This window comes from Camelus ferus, chromosome 7 (genome assembly GCF_009834535.1).
Source record: "Camelus ferus isolate YT-003-E chromosome 7, BCGSAC_Cfer_1.0, whole genome shotgun sequence".
NCBI classification, from domain to species: Eukaryota; Metazoa; Chordata; class Mammalia; order Artiodactyla; family Camelidae; genus Camelus; species Camelus ferus.
Genome location: NC_045702.1, coordinates 66,498,665 through 66,517,234, shown reverse-complemented (window position 1 = coordinate 66,517,234; position 18,570 = coordinate 66,498,665). Strand labels below are relative to the sequence as shown.

General features: G+C 36.2%; 1 long non-coding RNA gene across 1 annotated transcript in view; it reads right to left on the bottom strand.

Moving 5' to 3' along the window:
• LOC116664997 overlaps positions 1-18,570 on the bottom strand; it is a 74,774-nt gene that overhangs the window by 4,123 nt on the left and 52,081 nt on the right. The window contains exon 5 of the long non-coding RNA XR_004321572.1: positions 3,372-3,510. This is a non-coding gene — a long non-coding RNA (uncharacterized LOC116664997). The remainder of the gene's footprint in view (positions 1-3,371; positions 3,511-18,570) is intronic.

Below are 18,570 nucleotides of genomic sequence, written 5' to 3'. Positions count from 1 at the left end.
CTGCTCCATTGGCAAGAGGAACTCAAGAAGCCAAATGATAGTCTCAACATCCCAACTTCCAGTTCAGTTGCCTCCCCTGGTGGGATATTTACCCAGTGAAGACTAAGACCTCCAAAGTAGCAAGACTTGGACTTGAGAAGGAAACTTTTGTGCTTTGATCATTCAGTGTATAGTGAGAAATACTACCCATACTTTACTCCTCAACTTCTGGACCTGGTTTGGGGAGAAACAGCATCATATATTAGTCACTAGTTCAGAGAATATACTTCATCCCAAAGGATACCACCCTAATGCTCAAAGGTATTATTTCCCAGCTGACACAGTAAATTGGTTGCCTGGGTCATTCTGCTATGCCATAAGCCAGGTGCTTTGGAATGAAGTTTTTATGGAAATATCAGTGAACCCCAAGAGCACTGGCCTTAATTATTTTCTATGAAATGAGTTTCTTGATTGAAAACAATATTCTGTGAGAAAACATGATGTAATAAGGCATGATGTATCTAAGGCATTAAGTCAACAGCATAATGGCCCAGGAGAAAAAACCATAACCAGATTGTGTTTATTCCAGTGGGGACAAAAGACCGTTCACTCAGTAGTGGAGAGTAACCAATATAATCAACCAGAGGGTAGGCTGGCTCCCTCATTATATTACATAAAATCGAGAGCTCCCTATTGGTCTCTACTGCTGGCTGATTGGCATTTAGCCATAGTGGGAGAGCCAGGTCAATCTTGGAGAGAGGCAATCAATTTTTTTATTGAGGCATATGCAATCATCATCACTGCTATGATGGGCCATTGTTTATGAGCTCACTGACGCAGTAATATCACTAGGGAAAGAAGCTGACTACATCAGCAGGGTGAGTCATCTGGCTCACCTGGTTATTGAACATTTGGTGAAAATTCACATGGGACATTAAGATTCCACATGCTGCACCCATTTCAAGAGATTCATTCATATAATTCTTCCCCAATCATCCTTATCAGCAAGCTTCCAAACCCTTTCTTTTCCACCTCCTTTACTGGATGGCCAAACCTTTAGCTGTTACCCATAAGGTGATATAGATCTGACATCATGTCAAATTCCTGGTAAAGTTCACCATAAGGTTGTACCCATTGGAGGATTTTCTCACATTGTCCTTCTGGGCCACTCACAATTTATTTGTTAATCGATATAAAAGCAGAGGGCTAGCCCTTGAGTTTTTTTAAACACATAATTCTAAGGCCAAGAGGCATGAACTAAAAATCAAAGAAAAATTAAACCACTTGGAAGCAGAATACTGTGAATGAGATACTAAATGTCAATGCAATTTTTTCCTTATGACATACATAGTTCAAAGAACTTCCTGCAATAAAAAGCTTGTCTGTGAACCATATACTCAAATCTGCATGCCTATTAGCTAACACTGATATTACCTGCGACAGGAGCATTGCTGGCAACTACAGCTGAGCCATCTGAAATCCTGTGACCTGACAATTCTTTAATCATTTTATCCACTTCCCTATTTTAAAAGAAACACAAGTCTGATTGGCACACACAGATTCCGCAAATCCATTTACCCAGATACATCAGATAAGGAACAGTGAAGGAAATAAATTTCAGCCCTTGAAGGTCAGGGGTATGCAATTTTTATTTAGTGTGAGAGGCTTCAGTCAAACAATTTGGACGAACAGACCAGGTGACTGAATGTAGATTTTTTTAAAGGTTTTAAAATGTTAAGCACCGTAAAGAATTCAACAGATGAACCTCAGGAAAGTATTGGCCTTTAAAGATCACTGAGCCAAATCCCATCGCAAATCCCTGAATCCTCTCAGCATCTCTCCCTCAAATAACTTTTCAGACTTAAAAAAAAAAATACTTCCGTGACTGAGAAATCACTATCTTCCCAGGCAGCCACGCTACAGTAAGAAAGTCTGTCTTCAGGGGAACAAAAAAATCTGTCTCATTGTCACAGTTCTAACTCTGGGACCCAAACAGAGCAAACCCCATTCCTCTTCCAGTGACGACCCTTCAGATAGCTGCTTCTATCATAATCGTCTCCGGATAACGTCTCCAGTTTCTTCCATCATTTTTCACATGATTTGATTTTACATTCACCTCAATTTTTCCATACTCCTCTTAAAAGTATACATTGAGACTGAAGTAACAGCATAGATTTAGTCTATAACAGAGTAGAGTAGAAGCATAATTTCCCATGTCCTAGAGAACTTATAGTTTATTTTTTTCAGTTTAGTGTCCAAGTGGATTTTTTGGATGTTGCACTAATGTTCACTGTAATTGCTAACACTCATTAGGAGCTTAATCTGTGCCAAGCACCTTGAAAAGGGCCTCATGTGTATCCTCTCATTTAATTCTGATGACAACCACCTGTGAGGTAGGTGCTATTTTTTTTTTTTTTTTTTTTTTTTTTGAGGAAAATGAGACTAAGAAAGAATAAGTACCTTGCCCAAGCTCAAATACCCAATAAGCGGCAGTATCTGGATTCCCTCCCAGGATTTTTGGAAAAGTATTAGCACCTATTGAACACTTACTATGTGCCAGCACTACGTTGAATCCTTACCTCCAACTGTTAAGTAGCTAGTATTATTAATCCCATTTTACACACAGGGAAACCAAGGCTTAAAGAGGTATAACAAAATGGTTAGAAATGAAGAACTAGCTTATCTGAACAAGTTCACTGAATACAGCCAGGTGCAGGATGTTATACTTAGCCCTTATAAAAATTAATCTTACTAGACTCAGTCCATTACTCTACTCTGTCAAAATTGTTTAGAGATACCAATTTGATCTGAAGGATTTTTATCACTGCTACATTTTCACAACTGCAAGTCTTATAGGAAAGTCTTCCATGGGTTCCAGTTATCAGCAAATTACACTGCATAGAAGGAGGCCTAGGAACAAGTCATCCACAAACCATGAGAAACTTCTCTCCAGATGCCATCAGTGCACTCACCAGACAGCATTGGCCAGTCATTCAACCTTTAATACACCATCTAATCTAGGCCATATCACTCCATTTTGTCCACAAGAATACAATTTGTTAAGTGTCCTACTGAAAAATTGATTTGGCATCCCAGGTGAAATTTAACAACCCTATCAAAAGAGAATATCATAAAAGGAATATATGTTTGTACACGTATGACTGAGACATTATGCTGTACACCAAGAATTGACACAACATTGTAAACTGACTACACTTCAATCAAAAATTAAATTAAAATAGAATATCATATTAGTGTGAAGTAATTTAGAGATAGTGAATCTACCTTCAAGCTTAGTGATTACCATCTAAATATTTGTTTTTGGAAACAAAACACTAAATTAAATATATTTTAAGTTGTTTTCAAGCTCACAGTACTCTATTTTCACTCACGTAATTGAAGATAGCACTTCCTGTATCATCAAAATGATATTTGAGTTCCAGAGGCTCGCCACTCATTCTTCTGAGTTGATTTTGAGTCTTGTGAGTTGACTTTTATAATCCATGCTTGTGATCTTGACCTCTTGGGCAGCTTTAAGATTGACAGTAGAATTTTAGGGTTTTGTTTGCATTTCCTATTTGGTTAAGCTGATAGTTTTACTTTTTCCTTAACTGAATTATCCATAAACTGTAAGTAAATTACCTTCTCTTGAAAGTCATCCAGAAACTTTTGATAAATAGATGCTTGGCACCTTAGTAACAATCCTTTAAGGCCACACATCTGTCATACAACCTTTCCTGGCTTTGAAATCTCATAATATATTCAATAGATTTGGCAATTTTCTGCTACCTTTGATTTCACTGCTTGGCACTTAATAGTCCTTCTTTGTATAAAATAACGTTTCCTTTTAGTTTTATATTACACTGTGATCTCTTTAAAACATTTGAAGCAACATTATAGATCAAACTTAAGTTAATTCAACCATCTGAACGCCACCATATATGATTGTATTGTTATTCACAAAGATAATAACCACTAAGAAGCATAGGATTTGGGGCATGTTTCTTTCAACACTGGAAACACCCAGATTTCAAACATGTCAAAATGTGAAAAATATGTAACTCTGATAATTGAAGAAAAATAATAGTTATGCTAATTATTGAGTTTCTGTTACAAGTTGTGCCCATATTTTTCAAAGCAGTATAAAACTGAGAATTTTCAACAGTATTTTCCTGTCTTCTACAACCATCTACAACCTATAACAAGAGATAAAGTTGTTTGATTAGGAAATAATAAAGGTCAGATATCTGTCTAATATTATGAAATGCTTTGTTCAAGATACTTTGTATTTTTAACTGAATACCAAATTTCCCCACATATTTTTTGTAAATCTAGTGTTCTGCCACAATTAGTTTGATTTTCAATGTATTTGTAGAACTATTACCCCTCTGAGAGATACAAAAGGTCACCTCCCTTTTCTAAAACACAGAATTATTCAACAGAGCTTAATAATTGCACTGCTAATGTAATTCTTACTATACCTCAGAGAGAGACTTCTCCTTGATATAGATTCAGACCAAGTTTCATTTGTAATGTTAATATATTTTGCCTAAGAAAGCCTCAGCTATGTCACTTCCCCACATGCTGGCTAGATCCTAATGAGGTTTTCGTACTAGAGTGGAGAAAGACACACATTCTCATTTTTCATCTCAGTTCAGAAATAAAACTTACATTAGCCATTTGTAGTATGCCTATTAGTGTCCCTTTGATAATTTTCTGATCCTTAGCATTTGTAAAGTAGACATTGAATTTTGATACCACAAATCCTGATTGACAGTTAATGATTCTTTTTCTTATTAATAAAATGGGGTGGCCTAAGGAATTTATAGAGATGCTCTGTTAAACTAATATTATAACTTAAAAAATAAGATTAAATGACCAAGACTATTTGGGCAAGAACCAGCCCAGTTCTTCCTCTTTAAAATGAGGGGGGAAATCTGTTTCTAAATATTGTGCCCCCAGGGTTACCACTCAGGCTTGAATCTTACTCAAGGAAGGAAAAATCAAGTCGTGGTTTCAAACTAATTCAAAAAATAAACAAATTTTTTTCTAAGCAATGGAAGAAAGTAATTACGTAAACAACATCAAGCCATTGTCAGAAATGGAGATTATTCATTTCAGAAACCCTAAATAGAACACTGACATTTTACTTGTTTCATACCTCCATACTTCATCCCATTCTCGTTTACCCCTGTTTATAATTGCTAGAGTTTGCTAAGTCTCCTTTCTACTATCAGCCTCCCATTAATGACACATTGTACACTGTATAAAGTTGAGATGTTTATGCATCTATTACTAACTCTCAATCCCCTTACTAATTGAAGCTCATATCGCATGGCTTCTAATTCATAGCCCTTCTTGGTCTGGCCTCAGGCTACCTTCTCATTAACCATTTCCTTAAAACCACTTCTGATCCAGTCAAACATATAATCCTCTAAAGCCAGTCCATGATTTTTATCTCTACACCTTTGTTCATGCTCTTTGGTCCTTTACCTGTGAAGGAAACTTAGCATAGAAACTGTGGGTGTGCCTGCACGCGGGACATTTCACAGAAGTGGCCGGACTTGTCTGCAAACAGAGATTCCTGCCAAGTGACTCTGCCCATTCCCAGGGGAAACTGCTTGCAAACAAGAATGTTTATTAGTTCCTCAAAAGGAACAGGCCTGGGAACAGGAGGGTCTGAGTGTAATCAAGATAAGGAAGCCTTAGATGTAGTGCGCATGCATCAACCTAAAAAATGTTTACTCTCTGTGCTTGGCAAGAGTTACTCCTTTGTGTAGATGGTATAAAAAAAAATAAAGGAACCTGAATCTCGGGAGACATTTTGCACCACAGCAGCTCTGTGATTCATTCCGTCGGCAACAACCTGGAATGCATCTCCTTCTCTCTATTATATAAATTAAGATAAAATATCACTTTTTTAAAATAATGATTTGCTTTAATTCCCCAATTGGTTATGAGCATTTAGTTTATACCATCTTTATTGAATTTATTATTCATATCTATGAATGATATAAATGATCTTTGAAATTCAGGGACCTTTCAATACACTTATTGGTAACTTCTGCAGTGTAACAAAGCACCTCCCATTAGAGCGTCCAGTAAATATGTCTAAGAGAGTGAATAAATGAATGTCTGATCTATGATCTTACATTTATCCTCTCTATTATTTATAAAGGATCTCCTCATTCTTTTCATGCCAGTCTAAACTTATTATAGGAATAAATTATTTTCAAAGACTCTAAAAAAATTCCATTTTCAGTAATATGACACACTTGACACTGTGACCAACCCTCCCACTGAAAATAACTTAAATAATAAAAAATATTTTTAAATACATCGATGTGTTTGAAGAAAGTAAGGACCCTCAGAAACCAAAGCCTAAGTGAATATAGGAATCCAGAGAGGTAAGAGGAGCTTTGAATCAGGCTTTCACTTTGAGGACATTTGCTCATGAAGGTGAACTTGAGCTTCTGTATTCACAGGTAACAGGAGATAAATCCTGGGAGCTATCTGACCAAGATGGGAATCTAATTGGAGATGCCTTAATAAATCAGGTACCCCAGAAGCCTAAACCCTCAAGGTATATGTGAACTAGAAATAAATACAGGGAACAGCAAGGAAAATTGCCTAATGTAAAATGTGGCATTGGGTAGAGGGAAACACTAAATCGCCCCTTGGAATTCCTACCCACAAGCTGGCCTTCACCTGAGCTTGTAGCCTAATCTCATACTACCTGTGGATATCCAAAAAAAATCCTCAGGCATAAAATTTTAATTTAAAGTTTTCTATGTTGGTAGAGTTCCCCAATGTTTAGCAGATGCAAAAGCAAACAGTCACTGAGCTATAAATTGCAAATGCAGGGCTTAAAAAATTCAACAGATAAAATTCCCAAAGTATGAACTTATAGTTTGAAAATGCATGAGGAAACAAGCCATATAGAATGAGAGGTACTACAAACAACAGACAGCAAAGTTAGAGGCGTAAAGACTTCAGATATTAGTATTAGAAGACAAGGAGGACTAAATGTTAAGCATACCTGATATATTTTAGAAATTAAAAGCACCCTGAAAATGTAAGGGAAAAATAAGAGAATATGTTTTTAAAAGACAAAAATGGTTTTAAAAGAGAGAGAGAGAAAGAAGGAAGAAGGGAGGAAGAGAAGCAGAGAAGAAGGGGAAGAGGAAGGAAGATTTAGAAATTAAAACTATAAAAACTGGACTAAAAAACTCAGTAGACTCTCCTTTCCCATTATTTTTCCCTTTCTCTCGGTCTAGGCCAATAATTCAACCTTGATTTTTGGGTTTTTTTAGTGGGGAGGTAATTAGGTTTACTTATTTAGTTTTTTTTAGAGGAGGTACTGGGGATTGAACCCAGGACCTTGCGTATGCTAAGTATCCACTCTACCACTTGAGCTATACCATGTCTCCTTGAATTTTTTTTTTAATTAGCAAAATGTCTTTACCTAATAAAGAGTATCTATAATAGGAACTACCACTAAACATCATACTTGATAAAAACGTTCCCTTTGCGATCAGGACAATGACTAGAATGTCCAATTTTTTCAACTTTGTACTGGAATCTTTAGCTAATACTAAAAGGGAATAAAAGGAAATAAACAACAAAAAGACTAGAAGGGAAGAAATTAAAATGTCATTACTTTCAAGAGATATGACTTATGAAAATCCAACAGAACTATAATTTCTAGAACAAGAAGTGTTTAGTAAATTTGCAAGGTAAAAATCTGTTACATTTTATATACCAACAATACAAAGTTGAAACATATTTTTAAGCTAAAATAAAAAGTTATGAATATTCAGAAATAAACTTAAAATATGCAAGATCACTATGGACAACATATAAGACTATACTACAATACATTAAAGAAGACCTAAATAAATCAACAGGTATACTGTGCTCATGAACTAAAAGACTAATATTATTAAGATGATAGTTCTATAATTGTTATGTAAATTAATATAGTGACAATAAAAATCCCATCAGAGGTGTATAAATTAACATTGAGTTGAGTTTAAAATTTATACTGACACTGAAGGGTCAAAAAATTGTCAAAGCACTATTCAATTGAGAGAGAAGAAAAAAGTTTGGAGAACATGCTCTACTAGATATCAAGACTTTTTATAAAGTTGTAGAAATTAAAATCAAGTGGTGTTTACACAGATTGACAATTAGAGAAATGAAGTTGAATAGAAAGCTTAGAAATAGACACACATTTATCAATTAATATATAACTAAGGCAGTTTTAAAATTTTGTGGGAGACAAACGGACTTTTCAAGATGGTACTGGGACAACTGAGTATCCATAAGGGGGAAAAATACTGGATCCTTACCTGATACCATAAACACTCAATTTCAGTTAGATTAAATATCTATATGTGACTTTTAAAATATAATTAAAATATAATATAGGAAAACATTTCATGACCTCATAGCAAAGAAACATTCTTAAATAAAATGTGCAACATAAAATGACTGATAGAATTGACTATATAAAAATAAAGAACTTCTGTTTCTCAAAAGATACCATAAAAAGATCTAAAACGAACAAAAAGACAAACAGAAGAAGATAATCCTGGGAGAAGGATTTGTATTATCCAAATTATATAAAGAATTCCTATGAAACAATAAAGATGCAGAATTCAACAAAGTTATTGAAAGTATGCCTCCAATGGATTTAACTTAACTATAGACAAATACTTTGGAAATCTTAACTTCAGTGTCCTGTAGCCATATCAATTTTACTAAATTTAACAGTGACATAATCTTGTTTTTCCTAAAACTACAGTCATTCAAGCTCAAAACTTAGTTACACATCATTTCCCTTACTTTGCTTTTCACATACAATTATTTACCAAATATAGTCAGTTTTTCTGCAAGCCTTCTCACACTGTTGTCCTTTCCATTACCACATCACTGTCATGATTCAGAACCTCATTTTCGTGAATTTGTAGTAAACTCCTAACTGATTTCCCTTTCCCTGCCCCAAGTTCTCAACTATATTTTTCCTGCTTGCTGTTCAACAGATCTAACCCACCTAAACCACACTTTATTTTTTAATGAAAACACATTTAATCATAACCATATAATAAAATGTTGTTGAGTCTGATCTAAGATTGATGAGTGGCTTTTTGATTATACAAGTCATGAAACCCGAGGTGTGACAGAGTTAGCATACCAATTTGGTGGACAATGTAGGGATTCAAATTGGTTAACCATACAGAAAAAAATAAAATTGTATTCCTAAAGCATACCATATATATTAAGAAAATCATGTATTTAAAAATGAACCATTTTTAAAGAAGATAGACTATCTCTCCAACTTTAGGGTAGAAAGGGTTTCTTAACTAAGACAGAATAAGTACAAATTATACAAAAAAAGATGATCACATGGACTACATTAAAATTTAATATTTGTGTTTAGCAAAAAATCCATTTAAAAATGAAAAAGATAAATCATAAATAGAAAGAAAAGAAGTGCACCACAAACTACTGTCAAATGATTAGTATCCAGAAAATGTTTAAAAAAAAAAACACAAAACACCTGTTGAAGTCAATGATAAAAAGACAAGCCAATGGAAAATAGGCAAAGAACCTTTGGAAGGTAACGGAAGTGGAAAAAAGAATGACCAAAATATATAAGAAACAATGTTTAATCTCATTAGTACCTGAGGTATACAAATTAAAACTACACTGAACTACCAGATTAGCAAGAGTTGAAAAGTGACAATGAAAAGTGTAAGATGTGGAAGTGGAACAAATAAAATTTTTACATGCCTGTTGGGAGTGTAAATTGGTACAAAACTCACTCTGGAAAAACACTATGACATTATCTGAAATTTGATGCAACTTTATTATTTAATAAAGTTGACCCAGTAATTATACTCCTAAGACTATATATCCCCTACAGCAACATTTGCATACATGTACCAAGATACTTATAAAAGAAATGTTCATACCAGCATTTGCTTGTTACAGCAAAAACCTAGAAACAACCCAAATGTCTGTCAATAATACAAAGGATAAACAAATTACAGTATATAAAAGCAATGGAATTTCATTTACAACAGTAAAAATTAAAGAACTACAGCTACACAAAACAATATGAATGAATCTCAATAACATAATATTAAATAAAAAAGCCGGCTATGGAAAACGCTTATAGTATGATTCCATTCATATAAAGCACAAAAGCATGAACTACCTTCAATGGATTTTTTCTTTCATTTATCATTATTGTTGGTTCTTCACAATCTGAAGGCAAGCAATCTATTTTGTTAAAATTTGAAAATAATTTTAATATATTTTACTTTCTGGGAGTCAACCAGAGTGCCCATCAACCATTTTCCAGAAACTGATGAAATATAAATTAGAAAGGAAGAGAAAGAGAATGAGAGTGTAAACGGCAGAGTGAGAGAGGTACACGTTATTTTCTGTGATGCCAAAATCAATGTATTTCAACATTTCAATATTTCACCTTTCTTTCTTTTACCTTTTTTGTAGAGTTTGAATAAGCAATCTTTTATTCTACCTTAAGCAATCTTTTAATCTACCTTACATGACTTTATAAAATGCTCAGAATGTCAACCAGAGATTATAATAATTGGTTCTATTCATGTCACTATTAAAATGTAAAGCCAAAAAATCATATCCAAAGACTAGGTTTCCAGTTCTAGCTCCACAATTTGTCATGTGTCCTCATCAAGTCATGCAACTTCACTGGGCTTGAATTTTCTCTACTGTTGAAACAAGGGTACAAGGGTAATTATGCCTACCTCAGAGCATCCTCATGAGAATTAAAATAGTAAACTTATTTTTAAAAAGCACCTTGTATAAAGCACCTACAAATAACAGGCATTCAACAAGTATCAACTGCCTACTATCATCATTGTGTTACCTGAACATCTGAACCATTAATAAATAATGATTTATAAATGGGGACATTTATAAATGGGGGCAACGGGAGGAGGGGTTTGAGCAAAATTAGACATCAGAAGGCAAGCAGCTGCTTAATTTGCTTTTATGACATAATTATAAGGTCACCAAGTCTTTTGAAAATACATTTATGTCTGTTGCAACAAAAAGGAGGTCACAGTAATTCTAACTTATGTTTTCTTTTCTTTAGCTATTAACGTCACTACATAATCAATAATTACATTAGTTCCTTTCTTCCTTACTTTATACAACAGCCCCTGCCAATTTGATAATTATCGTGTCCTGTCACTTGTTTCCTGGTCTTTTATATAGTTTTCCTATGACCCAGATCCCAAGTCTCAAGCCCATCTCCCTTTAAGATGCCACTGACTGCTTCACATGCAGTATCTCTTTTTCATGCTTATGACAAGAATTAAGCTATTATACCCAAGTTCCTATGAGTGCTAGGCCCACCCTATTCAGTTGTCAAACCTGGAGGACCATCTGCAATCAACACCAGTAATATGGACATCTAAAATTAATCCAGAGTACACATTATCTGATCCATACACTATAATTTATACACTTTTTCTAGGGGTTAAAATGCATCTCTGTCTCTAAACAAGTAACTCACAATGGAGATTTGGACTCAATCTATCACTAAATGACTTACTTAAACAGAATGAGTCAAGAAGACTTCTTCCCTTAATCCATTGTCTATATCCGTGCATGGGAACTTTCGACTCTCTTTTTACTTTCATGGTGCCTAATACAATGATATGCAACAAGCTGAGCATCAGTAAATATTGTTGACTGACATATTCTTATTAAAGAATATGACAGAGACAGTAGGAAGGTCACATTTCCCCACTCTTTGCATCTAAGTCAGGCCAGGTAACTAATTTTGGCCAATGAAATATAGTAGTGATATACCTCACTTTCTGGCCTGACCCTTAAAACATCCAGTCTTCAACACTCTTTGCTAGTTAGCTGGCCAAATGGAGGGCACCCACTGAAGGAATCTGGAGGCCTTACTGGAAAGCAGAACTACCAGATGAAATGACCCTGGGTCCCTGACTCAACACTGGGGGAGAGAAACCCGGGGAGAACCATCTGACCCTCTTTGGTCTATGACATGAATAGGAAATAAAACTTTTTTTTAATATTATGTCACTGAAACTTGGGAGTTGTTTGTTACAGCAACTAATGTTAATTACTCTGACTAATAGTATGAACTACCTTACTACCTGACAGTGTGCATATCAATATAAAACACAAAACAAAGCTGTGAAATAGTCCTAAAAGAAATTTTGACAATTTAGGTAAACGTGGTCTTTAGATTGCAATTGTCCTAGTCTGTGTTACAAGCCTCATGTAGTTGTGATTTTCCTAAATTTTAAATAGGAATGATATATGAATGTAAAATCAATAGATAATTTCAGCAATATTTAGGCAATAACAAACCTAGTTGCCAGTGGTTCCAAAGCTCTTACAACAATAATCAAACCTATAAGACTCAAATCATAGTTTTTTCCATTATGTGGAACAAATACCCCTTCTACCTTTAAGGCAGAGCTATGAAACTTAATCCTTATGGGTTAAGGATGTGTGTGTTGGGAGACAGTTCCTCATTAATCTTTTGTGTTTCTTCCCATCTTGTAAGCAGAGGCACTGACAGACTTTTACTCTGAATTAAATTTTCTAGGATAGTTGTGTAGAGAACAGTCTTGAAAGATAGAGATAGTATGTCTCCCTGGAGCACAGAATAGGTTTGTTTGCTGTCCAATAAAATGAAAACAATGTCTCCCTCTGGTTCAAAGTTTGGGCAAGTTTGGACTTTCCTAAGCTTGAATTCCTCAGCTGTGACATAACCTTTGTGTGTGTAGAGCACCATCCAGTGCCATCAGCATTACTCCCTGGGACTTAGGGGAACTGGAGAATGGGGCTGCCTATGGGGTCATGAGTGATAAAGCCCTTAGTCTCTGACTCGGGAGTCTCATGTCTTCTGCCAACAGCCATGAAACTGTGACAAGCTAACTTGTAAGCCAGGGTAAATTCTCAGACCCCTCACTGTTCTTGACAACATGATGTAGGAGAAGTCCACCCCAGGGAGAAGTAGGACAGAGGAATCCCACACCTCACTGTTCAGGGAGAGCGTAAAAAATACAAATGACAAGGAATTAGAAAAATAACATCAAATGAGTATGCCCCCTTCTCTCCCTCTGAGAGTACAGTATCTAGGCAGAGTTGGGGAATGGAGACCCAATAGAAATATCCAGATGGGTAAGAGGGATCCCAAGAATGTCAACTGAGAGTCATGACAGGCTCATGGCAGGCTTACCCAGGGTAGAGGATGTTGTGGTATGGTGCCCCGTTCCCCCTTTCTGCAAGACTAAGGCGTTCACTCCCCTGGCCAGGGGGAGTATTGATGTCTGACAGTTCATAGATAAATATTTCTCAGGGAACTGCTCTCAGCTGAAGAAAGTCACATTGCCCAGGGGAATGAATGCCCCCTTAATGAGTGGGGGAGCACCTGTCATCCAGTGACTGGTCAACTTACACGTGTCCAACACCCTTGCTTTACTTGATTCAAGACAACCTGATGGTTCATTCCAGCTTCAGAGTTTCTCCATAGGATCAGCTGAGCCTTTGCTACATTCCATCACACTTCAATTCCCCTGCAGGTATAGATTCTAGAAGCCCTCCTCAATAAACTTCTGCGTACAAATCTCCACTTTAGTCTGTCTCCTGGTAATCTTATCTGTAACACCCAGGCATAGCTTGGAAGACTTTATGTCCCTAGATGGAGAGGCACGTACAGCCTCATCCAACAAGAGGCAAAAGCAATTAATGCTGCATTGGTGAAGGACAGATGAGCCTGAAGCAGCACTCTAGTCCTCCTATAGCCTGCACAAGGAATATAAGGGACCCAGAGGTTTCTGCATGCCCTGATAAAGGACATGAGATTCTGAGAACTGGAGAACCAGCAAGAGCTTAGAGTTGGATTGTGAAGCCACAATTACATGGAGATTTCAACTTCAGCAATATATTTTTGTCTCTAGAAAACAAACTTATGGCTACCAGGGGGTAAAGGGGGTAGGGAAGGATTAGGTGTTTGGGATTTGCAGATACTAACTACCATATATAAAATAGATAAACAATAAGGTCCTACTGTATAGCATAGGGTACTATATTTAATACCTTGTAACAATCAATAATGAAAAAGAATATGTAAATGAATATATAAATATACATAGACACACATAGACACACATTGTATAACTGAATCACCATGCCATACACCAGAAATTAACACAACATTGTAACAACCATACTTCAGCTTAAAAAAAAAAAAGAAATATATGTCTGGGACCAAGGTATAAGCCAACACAGTACCCAAATGACCGCACAGGCCCAAATGCATTTCAGTGAACACTAATCTAGGAAGAAACCCATAATAACCACTCCTCAGCAGAGACCAGCTAAAATCCAGAGGCCCCTATACCCTCCTAAGATCATGTGGTCACATAGCCTCATCCCCAAACACACCAGATACCATTTTGGAAAGGTAGGGAAATAAATTTTAAATCTAAGAATCTGAGTTAATCAGAAAAAAATATTTAAACCAAAAGATAGTGTATTCTGCAAAATTTAAAGTTTACATCTCATCACTTCCTCCCCCACTTTCTATCAGAAAATATAGAAAACTTGGAGGCTTCATTTTATTGGCACACTGTTATGGTTGGCCCATAAACAACATGGGTTTGAAATGTGTGGGTCCAGTTATACACAAATTTTTTTTCCAGCAGTAAATACAGTACTACACAATCCAAGGTTTGCTGAGTCTGCAAATGTAGAACCCATGGATACAGAGGAAAAACTAAATTACACTCGGATTTTTGAGTGCATGAAGGGTTGATGCTCCTAACCCCTGTTATTATTATTCAAGGGTGAAATGTATTAGTAAATTTACAACCAATGGTAAATGTAAGTCCATAGCAATTCCATTTAAAAAAAATCTAGTTTTCAAACTCTAATCTTTGTCAATGATAACATAGCTACAAAGGACTAGAACCTACATGGGTGGTTTGAAAGTCCTCTGACGGACGAATACAAATTTTAAATTGACAAGACTAGCTTATGGATCATTTTGGAACCTAAAGTTCCACTCTGTGTCTTCAAGTTTTTGATTTTCAAAACTTTCTGATAATGTGAAAATATCAGGAGGCTCACTTCTTTAGCTCCTGTCTCAAAATATTTCATCAGGATTAACTTAAGACTGGGAATTAGAGGAGAGCAGTGTTCTTGGAAAGAAGAAATAAAACTAGAGCGAACAAAATCTGACAAGTCAAACTGCTTCATAATTTTGCCTTGAGCCAGCCTTGAAAAGGGGCTTATAAGAATAGTAATTTTACTCCTGGAAGGTATTTTACACAACAGCTGGAGTAGTAAACTAGTATGATGGAGAAATAGCAAAAGGAAAACAGTATCTCCCCAATGATTCTATCCCATTTCAGACATTATCCACTCTTTCGAGTTAAAGTATTTGCAGTAGGCAGAATAATGTACCCCACTGGAAAGATGCCCATGTCCTAATCCCTAGAACCTGTGAAACTTACCATGCCTTACCATGCCAAAAGGGACTTTGCAGCTGTGATTAAATTAAGGACTTTGACCTAGGAAACTATCCTAGATTGTCCAGGGTGGGCCCAATGTAACCATGAGGGACCTTAAACATGGGAGAGGTGGGGGTGTAAGTGTTAGAATGATGAGATGTGAGAAGAACAGGCTTTGATGGTCAATGCTGGCCTTGAAGATGGAAGGGAGATGCCAGAGACCCCTAAAAACTAGAAAAAGCCAAAAATCGGATACTCCCCTAGGGCCTCCAGATAAGGGACCAACTCTTTGATTCTAGTTTAGTGAGAATTATTTCAGACTTCTGACCTCCAGAATTGTAAGATAATAGATTTGTGTAATTTTAAGCAATAAAAATTGAAGTAATTTATTTCCACAGCTACAATAGAAGACTACTAGTGTTCATTGAAGATTTCTTTTAGAATGTAAGCATAATCTTGGGGGAGAGAAGTAAGGCTGATGTAAGAATCAAATCATTAATCAGACGATATGTGTGTTTAATCACTTGAGAAGAGGTGTCTGAAACAGGTCTTCAGACAGACACATTACCAGTTGTTCCTCCGTCAGGAAGCATTCCAACATGGCATCTCTCCAGAAGACACCTCTGACTGAGAAGCCACAGTAGATTTTCACATAGAAGACAAGAGGCTAGACAAGGGCCCCAGGGGATAGAGGCACTGAAATAGAGAAGAATGCTAGGGGCTTTTTGTTTCTCATTTCCTGAGAGATTTTTTTTTAATGTAAATGTAAAAAAAAAAAAAGGATCACAGCAGTAAATATTCACGCTGGTGGGATAATAAAAAAAATCAATCATCTCAAAACAACTTCATCTCCAGGGCAACTTCAGTAATTTAGGAAAATAATGGCCTGTCCCAGATATGAATATATTTCTTGACTTTTGGAAAATATATGCAATCTTACATTTCCCAAGGAAAAAAGAGGCAGGTGAAAACTAATTTATTGACTACATAGTCTATAAATATTACATGTGAGGCTAAGCTAGAAACAGAAAATATTTTTCCAATTTCAAATAATGAATGTGTATCACTTTCTGAGAAATTAGTAGACTTTCAAAAAATTGGTGAGGAAAGAGTTTTGTTGTTTTTTTTTAACGTAGTGAATGTTAAAAATTGAAAAAGTAAAGTCACCTCTTAGGCATCCAGAGGCAACTGTGCATTGTGTCAGTGACCTACAGAAGTTCTCTGTAGTCATTACCATCCTTAAAATATGCTTGTGGAAACGGAGAGCAAGTAGCTCACCTTTTTTAGACACAGTCATTCTGATCTGTCTTCTGAGAAATCTGCCCCATCTTACCTTGTGACAGAGAAATCACAGATTATTCAAATCTCAAAATAATCTACAAACATGAAAATGCAGTATTTTCAAATTCATACTGACAAAAAGAACTTACGTTTTATCTGCAATGTTTTCATTTCTGGAGCAAGAGAGGGCAAACTTTTTCCACAAGGGCCAGATAGTAAACATTTTAGGCTACACAGGTCATAAGGTCTCTGTTGCAACTGCTCAGCTCTGACTTTGTGGCTCAAAGCAGCATAAGCATGGATGCAGCAGCTACTGTAACGGATTGCGATTTTTGTTTTGGCATGTTATGGGACTATATCATGATTTTCTATCCATAAGTCATATGTGAGAGAGAAAAAAAGTACGCATGAATATAAATAAGTGAAGTCAAAGTGGCCTTGAGTCTTGAAGTACACACCAAAACAATCTGATGGATTTGGGTCTAAACGAAGTTTAATGAAGGAGTCTCAGACTGGAAGCCAATAGATAGGGGTTTGGCTTTACATATATTCCCAAAAAACTTAAATTTGGAAGTCTCAATGTTTTCCTGTGTAAAGTGAGTCAAAGCATTCTGATTCCGTTATCCATACCCTCCAGAGAACAGCCACCACAGTCATATAGCTATTTTTAAGGATGCTTGAATTCCTCTCACTAACATATTTTTCAATTCCTTAGTGAAAGCAGTCATCGCTGGCCCCTCTCTAATGTTACAGTGGAGGGAGTGGGGCAGTGTGAGACTACGTATGATAAAGCCACTCAAAGTTCCCATCTCCCTAAACCTTTGAATTTCTCCCTCAGCATTATGCCTGGAAATTCTGGCTTCTCAATTTCATTGAATGTAGGCAACTACTGAGTCCAAGTTTCACTCAATCAACCAAGCAAACTGTTACAGTCACTTCCAGCTGCTTGAGCTAATACATTAAATCCAGATTCTCTGTGAACTCGTATCAATAAACTTAGCCTAACCCAATGTTATATTCCATCTATCTAAAACTAACAACCAGAAAATCCATTCCACATAAATTCACCAAGTTTCTGCCAAAATATAACAGCAAGTTTTGCAAGTCTTTTGCACATAACTACACTCTCCTTATACTCATACCTTGTATTTGTTCTGATTCCAGTGATAGAGGTCATGAGAGATGGTGCTGGTGGGTCTTGGCAGCAACCTTTTTTACTGCAACTGCCTTAGGTAAGGTTGTTATTACAAGACCTTGGAGTAAGAGAAAGTCAGTTTCTTCAGATACAGCAGGAGGCAAAGAAGGCTCAGAAAAACTCAGGGGTTCGAGATGCTCAGCCTTGTCTGAATTCACACAGTTACTCCATTTCAGGTCCCACACCTTCCCCATCAATGTCTTAACTTTTGAGTAAGAGATTGGCAGTTTATAAATCCAACTTGTATTATAATTCTGCAACCAACACAATTACATAATGGGCTAATCTTCAGCAAAGTCAGCTCAGTGGCTATATAAAATAAAAGATTTTTTAGGGCTGCTACAGAGACTCTCTGATTCTCCAACAAGGTCTTTGGTTGAAAATTTAAAGGTCTGAATTTGTCGTTTGCTCTCAGTAAGCTCATCAGTTCAATCAAAAGGAGTTCCTCTACCTCCTAGTTTTTGTAGTTTCACTACAGCCAAAAAGATACGTATGGCAACCACTTGTGTCCAAGACATTTGCTTCAGCAAATGCTTCATCACAATCACCCACAAGAGATCAATTAAT